Source organism: Zootoca vivipara, chromosome 15 (assembly GCF_965207765.1).
Source record: "Zootoca vivipara chromosome 15, rZooViv2.hap1.1, whole genome shotgun sequence".
Lineage (NCBI taxonomy): Eukaryota > Metazoa > Chordata > Lepidosauria > Squamata > Lacertidae > Zootoca > Zootoca vivipara.
In genome coordinates, this window is record NC_142598.1 from 6,157,609 (window position 1) to 6,169,988 (window position 12,380).

General features: G+C 50.5%; 1 protein-coding gene across 1 annotated transcript in view; it reads left to right on the top strand.

The window, feature by feature from the left end:
* The first annotated feature begins 249 nt into the window (after positions 1-249).
* The window catches only part of SLC38A5 (solute carrier family 38 member 5), a 46,963-nt gene continuing 34,832 nt past the window's right edge, over positions 250-12,380 (top strand). Inside the window, exon 1 of the mRNA XM_035140340.3 lies at positions 250-405. The gene's annotated coding sequence lies outside the window, so the exon portion shown is untranslated. The remainder of the gene's footprint in view (positions 406-12,380) is intronic.

A 12,380-nucleotide genomic window follows, 5' to 3' on the forward strand; every position in this document is an offset into this window, starting at 1 on the left:
AAAACAACGGACTGAACCGCGCACGTGGATTTTCCGAGCTGGCGTCGCTGGGGAGCGAGCAACGCAAAGCCACTGTGGACTAGAAGGAGAAGAAGGGAAAAACCCCAGCAACCTGGTTCTGGCTGGGATCCACCTGCTCCCATCCGGTGCGCGCGGGCTTGGCGGGTTGATCTGTCTTCTTTGCAAACTTTTACAAACTTGCCCCCCACCCCGCGAGCCTGAACTTGCGCGCGGTGTGATTGGCTGAGCGGCGCGCGCCAGGGCGTGCGCGAGTGCGCCTCCCTGTGCGGGCAGCGCGCCGCGAACAGAGCCCCGCTGCTGAACTGCGCGCTTCTGCTGCCGACTTTGCGCCGATCGGGCTGCGGAACCCGCGCAACTTGGGCTCTTGCCCGAGATCCACCGGCGGTGAGTGCGGAAACAGCGCGTTGGCGGGGAAGTCTTAGGTCTGGCAAGCGGGAAAGGGCCGCCGAGGAGCCCGGCGCGCGTCTCCCCCTTCTGCAACTCCAGCAGACTGTTGCATCAGACGCGCCGAGCGGGACGCGAGCATGCTGCGAGGAAGGCGGGCCAGGCCGAGAGACCCTCGCGCAGTTTCCCCCCTCCGATCCCCTGATCCCGTGGCGCCTCTTTGGAGAGGCCCTGGTGGGCTTAAGAGCCCGAGCCGTCGGGCATTGCAGGAGTTGCAACGGGAGGGAAGGAAATCGCCCTTGGAACAAAACTCCCCAAGTTTTGGGTGGGTCGGCGGGCGAGGATCAAGATGTGTCCAGAAGAGGGGTTGGTTGGGAGGAGGTGGATCGTGGTGGGTGGCGGCGCGGATCGTGGGCAGGCCGGGGCCTCGTCGGTGGGCTTGGCTGGCAGCGCAGGGGTTAAACCGAGAGGGGGACCCCCCCCCTTTTGGAGGCCTCTGCAGGGAAGCGGCGGCTTGCAAGGAGGAGGGGAGATCAGCTTGTCAGGCTCTGCTCGCGTGTCGCTCCAGACCCGTGTGAAAGGGGGCGCTCCGTGGCGTTTGTGTGGTGCCCAGAGGGGCTGCCGTTGCCACGTGGGCTCCCAAAGGAGATGCAGGCGGACGGGGCCTCGGGAGGTGCCTCTGGGCCTGCGATCGGATCCCATCAGAGTTTAAAAAAAAAGGGGGGGGTGATCATAATTCATGTAGAAACGAGGCGGCAGCAGCAGAAAAAAAGTAATGCGGAGTACCCATTTGTGTGTGTTAAAAACCCATGTCTCCTGGATTCAAATCCTGCTCAGTTTGAGGAAAGGGGGCATCGAGGGGACTAAGAGTAGTGTGTGGGTCAGCGGGCAAGAACGACTGTTCCTGGGCAGCAGCACATATATCTGTTTATTAGTCTCTTCTCTTGAGCGTAAAAAACCGCACGTCAATGCGGTTTTAAAACCACAGCATTGCACCTATTGTCCTCAGTTGCAAACTCCTGGTTGTACATCCTCCTGCAAAATGGATTAGAATTCCCGCTTTATGTATGGATCTGAAAGAGTAAAAAATTGGGGTACAATCAACCAACATTAATAATGTCCCATTGGAATGTAAAAGTGGCTAATTTTTTGCTGGATCATGCCCCGTAATCATTACTTCCGTACAGTGATCGTAAACTGCAATCCAACACTCTTTTTAGGGAGTTTGAGCTGTTTTTGCTTCTGAGTAGTCCTGCTTTGTTAGGATTGTGCTGCAAGGGTAGCTAGTCCTCATGAAGTGACCCTGAGCTGTTTGGAATCTCTCTCAATGGAGGGTGGGATCTTGTTGTGGAAGCTGAGAAGAGCAATTCCAAAGTATCTGGGGAAGCCTTTCACCTGTTCAGTGGGTCTCTTATTTATTTGCAGATCAGATTTCTTATCCGCCCTCCACCATGAGGTCTCGAAATGAGTTGCAGCAATATACCAGTAATAATATGATATTAAAATCAATTTGCAACAGATTAGTAAACACTTGAAACAATTTGCATCTGAAGAATAGGCTGGGACCTAAAAAAAAGAGGTTTGGGGTCTGTGTTGCTGAGGGCTTAAGACGCTAATGTCAAACACTTGGAGTTGGGCTTGGGAATGCGCTGGCAAGCTGTGTGCAGCTGTTTCACAACACGGGTTATGCAAGTAAACCGGACCCAGGCCACTCATCTGGCTGCTGCATTCTTGATGCTTTCAAGGCATCTTCAAGGGCAGCCCCACATACAGCGCATTGCAGTAATCCAGCCTGGAAGGTAGCAAAGCATGGAGCACCATGGCCAAGTCATCTCTGTCCAAAAGGGGCTGCAGCAGGTGAATGAACTGGAGCTGGCAATATGCACTCCTGAGGACACCCATGTCTCCAGGGACAACATTGGATCCAGGAGTACCTCCAAGCTACGGACCACCTATTTCCGGGGGGGGGGGGGGAACGCAAGAACTTGCAGCACATAACACATGGCCCAAATCCATCTGGTCACCTCCTCCAACAGAGGGATGGAGCTGGGTGCCAACGGCCTACTGATGGACCTCATCCTGAATCTGATGACAGGCCCCAGTGGCTTCAGGCATGGGCGACAAGATGGAACCCTTTGGGGTGCCATAGGGCAGTTCCCAAGGTGCACAACACCTTGCCTCCTCTCCTTCCCCATAATTGTTTTCTGAAAATGGCTTTGAAGGTAGGAGTAGAACTGCAGTGTAGCACCCACAGCACCCACGTTCTAGACCCATCTCTCTCTGCAAATGCCATCAAGCAGAATGAACAAGGCATTTTCAGCGAAACCAGCCTGAAATGGTTCTGAGCATACCTGAAGCTGGGCTGCAACTGCTGCTTTGAATACCTTGCCCCCAAAAGAGGATATTTGCCACTGGGTGATGGCCGTGAAACACGTCTGGGTCCAGGGGGAGGTCCGCTTAAGAAAGTACCTCCCATTACTCCAATGAAACATCAAATCACTCCTTGGATCCACCCAGTCCACCCCCTCCTTTTTTTTTGGCTAGCTCTAAACTACCAAATTGGGCGAAGATTGAAAGGGCAGGTGTTCGGCCTCTTACACATTAGGATTAATGTACTTGACATGGATTAATTAACCTTTAATATTGTCAGAGAGTCGCCGTGGCTACTCTAGAGTAACTCTGCTTGAGTCCAGTTTGTCTTTAAAGACTTTTATTTTGTGCAAAGTATTTACAGTGCAGAGATAGCTTAAAACATGACCTCTCAGTCCGAACCAGAATCCGGCAATGGCGTACGTCTGTTTCTACGCCAGAAAAGTAGTCTGGGCACCCCAAAACGCCTCCCCCTTGACCTGCGTCTCGATGCTCTCCTTAACTCTTGCGCCGGAAGGAGCGATGCTCTCTCAGCCTCCTCCTGCTCAAGGCAGTGGAAGGGCTCTCCAGCATCCTTGAGCCACTCTCCTCCCCGGCGCTTTCCCATCGTTCGGCAAGTTGGCTTCTCTCTCCCTCCGAGTCTCTCCCCTCCCCCCTGGCTGCTTCAGACCCACTGCTGCTGCCTGTGCTTGGCGAGGTGGACGTTAGGATGATGGGGGCTGGCTCCCTGTAGGGAGTCACCCTTACATCCATCCTTCAAGCATTTTGTCATATGATCATTAAAAGGGTTGTTTCTGCAGCTTTTCAGAGCATAATTATGGGTGGAGGGTGACATATTTCCAGTCTCTTAGGCAGGGTAAAATGGCAGACTTCTGGGTAGGATGAAAAGGCAGCAAAATGTCAGTTTTTGAATTACCTTTTGTATTTTCTGCAGCAAGTACCAAGTATTTTGGGCTGCTGCAGACTTTCTTCTCTTTCTCTCCTGCTCTGCTTCCATCTGATCGTCCTGTGTCTCTGATTCAGGATGATATTTATTTTTAAACCTGGATGCTTCTCAACCCCTTTCCTCATTCTGAAATGGGAACCGCCGCAGTTCAAGTATTACCTGGAGGAACTGCTGGTTCACACATGCACTTGTAATAGATCTGCACACATCTCCACCCTTGGTGACTGGCTACTGAATGTGTGAACTGACTCCCATCAGAGACATCCTTGTGTCTGAAATGATGTGAGGTGAAGCTAAGGGTTCTCTGCCTGTGGTGTCCAATGTGATGGCTCATGCGCTCGGTGCAAGACAACCCTAGATCGTGCAGCCCTGAGTGTGCATGTGTGAACCCAGCCCTTGGCTGGCATCTGAGTGCTGTGACGGAACAGACTCCACTGAAGAAAAGCGTTGGGCGTGAGGCGATGTGGGCATTGTAACTGCGGTGTCGGATCTTTCGCATGCACGGCGCTGGTGCTGTCATCAAACGAAGAGCATGCAATGCGTAGAACAGCTGCGATGTGCCTCACAGTAGCATTCTTTCCCTATTCCTGCAAGTTGCAGCCTGGGCTCAGTCCTGGTAGTGGAAAACGGCCTTGCAGCGTTGTCAGCCTGGCTTTGGATTAGAGCCGTTGGCCCCTAGAGGCCATGGATACCATTCCTTGCCTCCTGAGCCAGCCAGTATCATTTTGGAACCACCTGGAAAAGGGACAAAACTCTCTGTGTCTCAGTCAGTCCCATCTCCCCCACCCCCAAATCCTGGCAGTCAGTCCCATCTCCCCCACCCCCAAATCATATATCAGTGCCCAGGTGTCCATGCCCTTTTCCCATTTGCAGTCTTTCCCCAGCCTTGGAGCCCACACAGATCACCCCGTTTTTATCTCTAGGCACGAAGGCTTTGCGTGTTTTCTCCTGGGACTGAGAACTGGGGCTGCAGTCAATACTAGGGAAGGTGCCAAGGGAAGGCGAGCTTTTCCACACAGCTGGTCTCAATGTCTCCTGTTTCCTGCTGCTTCAGAGGAGGAGAGCGCCTGTCGTCTTCTCCCGGGTTTGGCCCTGAGTGGCGCGAGTCCTTCTGGCCGAGCGCATGTGTCCACAATTGCATGGGGGGAAACGGAAGGAGGAAGGGGGGCGGAGGCAGCTGGAAGCAATTTCGGCGTTTCCCAGCACCCCCATCCGGATGGTGCCCAGAATAGCTGCGGCTTCCTTTGTGAAGGGCTTGGCTGGGGAAACGAGGCATGTGGGAAGTGGTCTCTTGGCAGCAGGGCTGGCAAAGATGCTGGTCTTGGACCCCAGACAGCTGCTGCCTGTTGTCGAGTGCAGGCAGGCATAAGATAGCATATAGGTGTGGGTGGGTGTGAAATTTGCACATGTTTCGGGGCTTGTGGTTGCTTTGGCAGTGGTGCTTTTCAAACATGTCCTCCCCTCTTGAACTTCACTTTGCTGTTGCCACAGACAGCTCTTGGCTTCCTCCTCCTCCATTACCCCTCGCTCCCACCCCATTGTGGAAAGGGTTTTTACCATGTGTTGATCTGGGGTGATGAGGGAAGAGTTTGGCTGCATGTGTCATGTCTATGTGTGTGTGTGTGTGTGTGTGTGTGTGTGTGTGTGTGTGTGTGTGTCTATTGGATCATGCACATTAATACACAAAACATGCCTCCTTTACGAGAGGTCCGGAGAGTAGCAACACGAGAACGGGCCTTTTCTGTGGTGGCTCCCCACTTGTGGCATGCTTTCCCCAGGGAGGCTTGCCTGGCACCTTCCTCACATATCTATAGGAGCCCCGCAAAAAAGTTCCTCTTCAGCCAGGCCTTTGGCTGATGAAACATTCTATGGCCTTTCAGATGTGTTGGGGGTTTGTTTTTGCTCTTGTTCTTGTTAATATTATGTACTTTTGTATTTTTATGTTGTGAACCACCTCGTGATCTTTGGATTAAGGGCAGTATACAAGTTTAACCAATAATAATACTAATAACATACCCTAAGTTTCACACCAAGGAAATGCATGTTTCAGATGCGGAACGGTGTTGTGCAAATTTGCATTTTTAAATAATAATAATAAATTTTATTTATACCCCACCCTCCCCAGCCAAGACCGGGCTCAGGGCAGCTAACACCAGATATAAAACAATTGATTAAAATCAAGATTAAATACAACATTAAAATGTAGCCTCATTTCAATAGAAAATATATATTTTTTGCTTGCCTGTTTGCTCATTATATTCATTAGTTGTCTCTAGTTGACCGCAGTGCCCATCAGCCCTTCGAGGGCAGCAGGTAGGGGGCAGGCTGCTCTAAGTTACCGAGGTGACCAACAAATAAAACAGTTTCAAAACAATACAAGACTATCAGTGCTTTTTTTTTCCTGGGGCTACTCAAGGGTTCACAGTACTGGTGCACCCCCCAATGTTAAAAAGTGTGGCACTTACTGTATCAACTTCATGGTGAGTACTGGAACATTTTTTTAAAAAAAAAATAGCACTGAATACCAGGTCCGTCTTAAGCATATCCGGCGTCGTGGTGCAAAGCTCCCTCTGGTGCCCCCCCCCCCCGTTTCCCAGAGTTTTTTTTTAGGAAGGATGGCGCTGGTGGAGGAGGCGGGCAGTGGCTAGAGGGCGGCTCTTCCGGGGGGGGGGAGAGGTGGAGGCTGGATGCGGCACCTCCCTGGCTTGGCTGGACGCTTTGTGCTGCGGTGGCCACGGGGGGGACGGAGGCTCCGGGCGCGGCACTGCTTCGGCGCGGCATGGCGAGGGCAGCACGCTGATGCCGGGAGGTGCCTCGTCCAGCCTCTCTGCCTCTTCCCTGGCGCCCTCCAGAACATGGCGCCCTGGCACCCCACGCCACTAGCCTCTCTGGGTAGGACGCCCCTGCCGAATACAAACAAATAACAGTATGCAAAACCTGTAAAACAACTATATCTGAGGAGAGAAAACAACTTAATTCCAGTGGCGGTCATTGTATTAGCCGCCAGGCAGACTTCAGGTTTCTGGGAATCTGTCTTGTTTTTTGTTACTCCCCGGGGTGAGGAAACTTTTTGTCCCAGGGGCCAGATCGTTATCTGGGCCAACTTTGATAAGGGAGGGCAGGACAGCCTCCTATCAATTACGGTAACTGATGCCGTCATGATGTCAGGTGATTGGCAGGTGGGTTGTCCCACCCACCTGCCAAAACTTTAATTGAAACTGCTCTTGAAACAGAGCTTCCTTCCTTCCCTTTTAGCAGCAATTTAAATGAGAATCACTTCATGCTATTGGATGGGGGGTGGGTGGGAGGGGACCTTGCTTCAGCAAAGGAGCGGCTGGTCCCAGTTATTCCTTCACAGCCACATGGGTACCTGTCCCAGACTTGATGTCCCCGGTCCACCCACCCACCCACCCCGTAGCATGGGAGGGTCCGTCCAGAGAGGACTTTGGATGCTAGCAGGCCCCTGGGGTGACGGTGTAAATTGGCTCCTGTTCCCTTAAGGCTGATGCCCACCTTCCTCTCTGGTCTGGGTTTTTGGTTTGTGTTGTGTTGTTGTTTAGTCGTGTCCGACTCTTCGTGACCCCATGGACCAGAGCACGCCAGGCACTCCTGTCTTGCACTGCCTCCCGCAGTTTGGTCAAACTCATGTTTGTAGCTTCGAGAACACTGTCCAACCATCTTGTCCTCTGTCGGCCCCTTCTCCTTGTGCCCACCATCTTTCCCAACATCAGGGTCTTTCCCAAGGATTCTTCTCTTCTCATGAGGTGGCCAAAGTATTGGAGCCTCAGCTTCAGGAACTGTCCTTCCAGTGAGCACTCAGGGCTGATTTCCTTCAGAATGGAGAGGTTTGATCTTCTTGCAGTCCATGGGACTCTCAAGAGTCTCCTCCAGCACCATAATTCAAAAGCATCCATTCTTCAGCCTTCTTTATGGTCCAGCTCTCACTTCCATACATCACTCCTGGGAAAACCATAGCTTTAACTATACGGACCTTTGTAGGCAAGGTGATGTCTCTGCTTTTTAAGATGCTGTCTAGTTAAGATGCTGTTTGTGTTATTGATTTCAATATGACACAGTTTTGGAATTGGGCTGCACACATTCCTGGGTAGATTAACCTACTAAATGAAAGCTTTAAGACTGCAAATCTCTGCACGCTTTTCCTGGAAGTAAGCCCCCTCAAACACAATGTGGCTTACTAGGAAGCAAATGTTCATAAGATTGCATAACTTAAACTGTGTTCCTTTTTTCTTTGTTTTTTCTTTAGCTTCTTTTGGTTCTGGTGTGAGTTGAGCAATACTTTTTCATTTTAAAGGTGGTCCCTCGGTGCCTTCCTCCTGACAAAGACTGTCAATAACCTTTCCTCATTAAGCTGCAAGTGATTTTAACGCTTCCCTTAATGTCACCCCAAAAGCACCTATGTAGTTTTTAGCAAAATGCAAATGTCGGTTAGTAACTCCAAATGGAAAGATCTTAGGAAATACTTTGCTGTCCTGTTTTGAAAGGCCTGGACCATTCCTCGTAGTGAAAGGGGGAGTCAGGTTGAGTGGCTTAAACACAGGGCTCACCTTGCTTGTTTTTGTGCATTAGTTTTTGTGCAGCACGCATACAAAATTATCCTATTTTTGGCATTGGAAAGAGTAGGACTTTTCTGGTTTTGTTTTGCTTTAGATCAGGCATCCCCAAACTGCGGCCCTCCAGATGTTTTGGCCTACAACTCCCATGATCCCTAGCTAACAGGACCAGTGGTCAGGGAAGATGGGAATTGTAGTCCAAAACATCTGGAGGGCCGAAGTTTGGGGGTGCCTGCTTTAGATAAACCAGGCATCAATTAAGTGTTCTGTAAAATGCATAAAAATGAAGCGTGTTATTTTTCTATCTTTTTGCCAAAAGCTTAAGTGCCTGCATGTTCACAGAGGTTGCTTCATACCTTTGCCTCTATTCCTGGGACTCTGGGTACATTTCTACACAGCTGCTCTGTTACTCCTCTTGATGCTGTGGACCAGGCATCCCCAAACTTCAGCCCTCCAGATGTTTTGGACTACAATTCCCATCTTCCCCGACCACTGGTCCTGTTAGCTAGGGATCATGGGAGTTGTAGGCCAAAACATCTGGAGGGCTGCAGTTTGGGGATGCCTTCTGTGGACTCACATTCAGCACACCTGACAGTTCACCTACACCATGCCTGGATGCCGAATGCCTTTGCAAATTCACAAGAATGCAGCAGCATGTCAATTCAAATCGGGCTTTTGAAACATAGCTGGATTTTGACAGTGTTGTCTTCCGCTTTATAACAACACAAGTTTCTAGTCCTCATGTTTGCTTTTTGGTGGGGAAGGGGACAATTCAAAACATAGGAGATAGTTTATAAGAGTGCAGTGGTGTCTTGCAATGCTATCAGCAGCAACAACAAACTACATCTTGCCTCGAGGTGGCTAACCCCGCAGTTTGCAGACTTTTTCTCACTCCCCACGTCACTACCTATTTTGGTAGTGGTGACAAAAACCATTTCTTTAAAAGTAGATACATGATGGGGTGGGGTGGAACCTAGTGCCCTGAAGGGGGTGCAGATCCCCTCTATTCCAGTTATCAAATTATCAAATTGATCATTTATTGAGTTGGGGGGGATTTATTTTTTAAAAATTATTATTAGGTAGGTTTTTTAAAATCATGATTCCAAACCTGCCCCCTTTCCCTAATTCAAAATCAGGCACAGGCATACTGGAGAGAGATTTTTTATTTTGCTATTATTTATTTTTTCTGCTTCCACCCATCATTTTGCCTCCAAGGAACTCAAGGTGTTATTCATGAGTCCCTAGGCCAGGGGTCAGCAACCTTTTTCAGCCGTGGGCCGGTCCATCGTCCCTCAGACCTTGTGGGGGGCCGGACTATATTTTGAAAAAATTAATGAACAAATTCCTATGCCCCACAAATAACCCAGAGACGCATTTTAAATAAAAGCATACATTCTTCTCATGTAAAAACACACTGATTCCCGGACCGTCTCCAGGCCGGATTGAGAAGGTGATTGGGCCGCATCCGGCCCACGGGTCTTAGGTTGCCTACCCCTGCCCTAGGCTGAGGGATAGTTACAGGCCCACAGTCACATGGTGAGCTGGTGATTTTAACCCTCGTCTCCCAGGCCTAGTCTACTTATATTTGTTCATTTTATTCCACGCTGTGGCATGAAGCCACACTAGAAATGGTGACAGCAGAGACCCCCTACTGAACTAAGACAAGACACTTTAGTGCTGAGTACTGTATTAATAAGGGACCCAGGTGGCGCTGTGGGTTAAACCACAGAGTCTAGGGCTTGCTGATCAGAAGGTCGGCGGTTCGAATCCCTGCAACGGGGTGAGCTCCCATTGCTCGGTCCCAGCTCCTGCCCACCTAGCAGCTCGAAAGCATGTCAAAGTGCAAGTTGATAAATAGGAACAGCTCCAGCGGGAAGGTAAACGGCATTTCCGTGCGCTGCTCTGATTCGCCAGAAGCAGCTTTGTCCTGCTGGCCACATGACCCGGAAGCTCTCTGCGGACAAACGCCGGCTCCCTCGGCCTATAGAGCGAGATGAGCGCCGCAACCCCAGAGTCGGACACGACTGGACCTGATGGTCAGGGGCCCCTTTACCTTTTACCCTTTACTGTATTAATAAAGTTGCAGGGTTTTTCTTTGCAAAGGTAAGAGGAGAGGGAGAGGACCGGGACAGGTAGAGAAGCAATTGTGACAGCAAGAACCCAGCTGAACAAAGGTTGGGCACTTTTGGGTTTAGTGAGGTGCTAAGCCTTTGTAAAACTGCAATGTCCACAGCATACATCACTGCGAGCCCGTTTGCCGTGCCCTTGTGACTTCCAGTTCCGGGGGGGCACTGGTGGCACTGGTGCAGGAAGTGGTCTGGACATCTCTGGGCGCTCTACTCTCTCCCCCCCCCCCCGGCTCTGTTCACCATCCCCAGTGCAGGTTTCTTGGACCAGAGAGGCGTGAAGTTGGTAGACCTGCGCAGCAAGGTTGTGCAAACATACAGAGCAAATATTCAGGCACTGCAGTGTGACGTGGCCGTGCGTTCCAGCACAGACCTTCAGGGCTTTGCATGGGGATCCCACGCCGTGGGGTTATGGCATCGGGAACGTGACAACTGCAGAAGTTCCCAGGCCTGTGTGATCCTGGCCAGGGCTGCAGTACAGTATAGAAGCATAACTGCTGGGGAAGTTAGGGGAGCTAGCAGTTCAAGTTTCTTTCCAGCCATTGTACTTGAGGAGTGCCCTGGGAACAGGCTTCCTGGGGGCTGGGTTCAGCTCCCAGGCCGACCACAGCAGCAGGCCAGCTCACCTTTCCCCCAGACTGTGGCTTCTGGCTACACACCCTGTGGAGGATAACACCCATCCAGGGGTGTTTCTGGAAGAGCAGCCAAAATGGAAGAGCATGCTAATGGTAACAACAACAACAACAACAACAACAACAACAACAACAACAACAACAACAACATAATTTATTATTTATACCCCGCCCATCTAGCTGGGTCTCCCCAACCACTCTGGGCGGCTTCCAACAGAAGAATAAAACACAATAATCTATTAAACATTAAAAGCCTCCCTGAACAGGGCTGCCTTCAGATGTCTTCTAAAAGTCTGGTAGTTGTTTTCCTTTTTGACATCTGTTGGGAGGGTGTTCCACAGGGTAGGTGCCACCACCGAGAAGGCCCTCTGCCTAGTTCCCTGCAACTTGGCTTCTCACAACGAGGGAACCGCCAGAAGGCCCTCGGTGCTGGACCTCAGTGTCCGGGCAGAACGATGGGGGTGGAGACGCTCCTTCAGGTATACTGGACCGAGGCCATTTAGGGCTTTAAAGGTTAGCACCAACACTTTGAATTGTGCTCGGAAACGTACTGGGAGCCAATGTAGATCTTTCAAGACCGGTGTTATGTTGTCTCGGTGGCCGCTCCCAGTCACCAGTCTAGCTGCCGCATTCTGGATTAGTTGTAGTTTCCGAGTCACCTTCAAAGGTAGCCCCACGTAGAGCGCATTGCAGTAGTCCAAGCGGGAGATAACTAGAGCATGAAATCAACATCAACATGAAATGCCCTTTGTTTTGCAGGGGAAATAACCCAGGACTAAGAATCGAAGGATCTGTGCCTTAGGGTTCTCCCAGTTTCTCATCCAGTATTGCCAACCATAAATCCAGTTTTCCACATTTCTAAATCCTTCAGTATTTGAGTGCAGATTTTTCTTACTACTGTAAACATGTTTGTGCACAGCTTTGACCAATAAGCATATTTTCCCAAGTGATTTCTCCTAATACAATGCCTTTTGTGCATTGTTTTCACTAATACATTTATTTTTATGAGCTCTTTTACCCCAATATACGCGGGTGGCGCTGTTTGAAAGCACAAAGTGCAAGTAGATAAATAGGTACCACTCCGGCGGGAAGGTAAACGGCGTTTCCGTGTGCTGCTCTGGTTCGCCAGAAGCGGCTTAGTCATGCTGGCTACATGACCTGGAAGCTGTACGCCGGCTCCCTCGGCCAATAACGCGAGATGAGTGCCGCAACCCCAGAGTTGTCTGCGACTGGACCTAACGGTCAGGGGTCCCTTTACCTTTAACTACCCCAATATATTTCTGTGCGCATTACTTGGCCAAAAAGCTGCAGTGCAGAATTCAGGTCATTT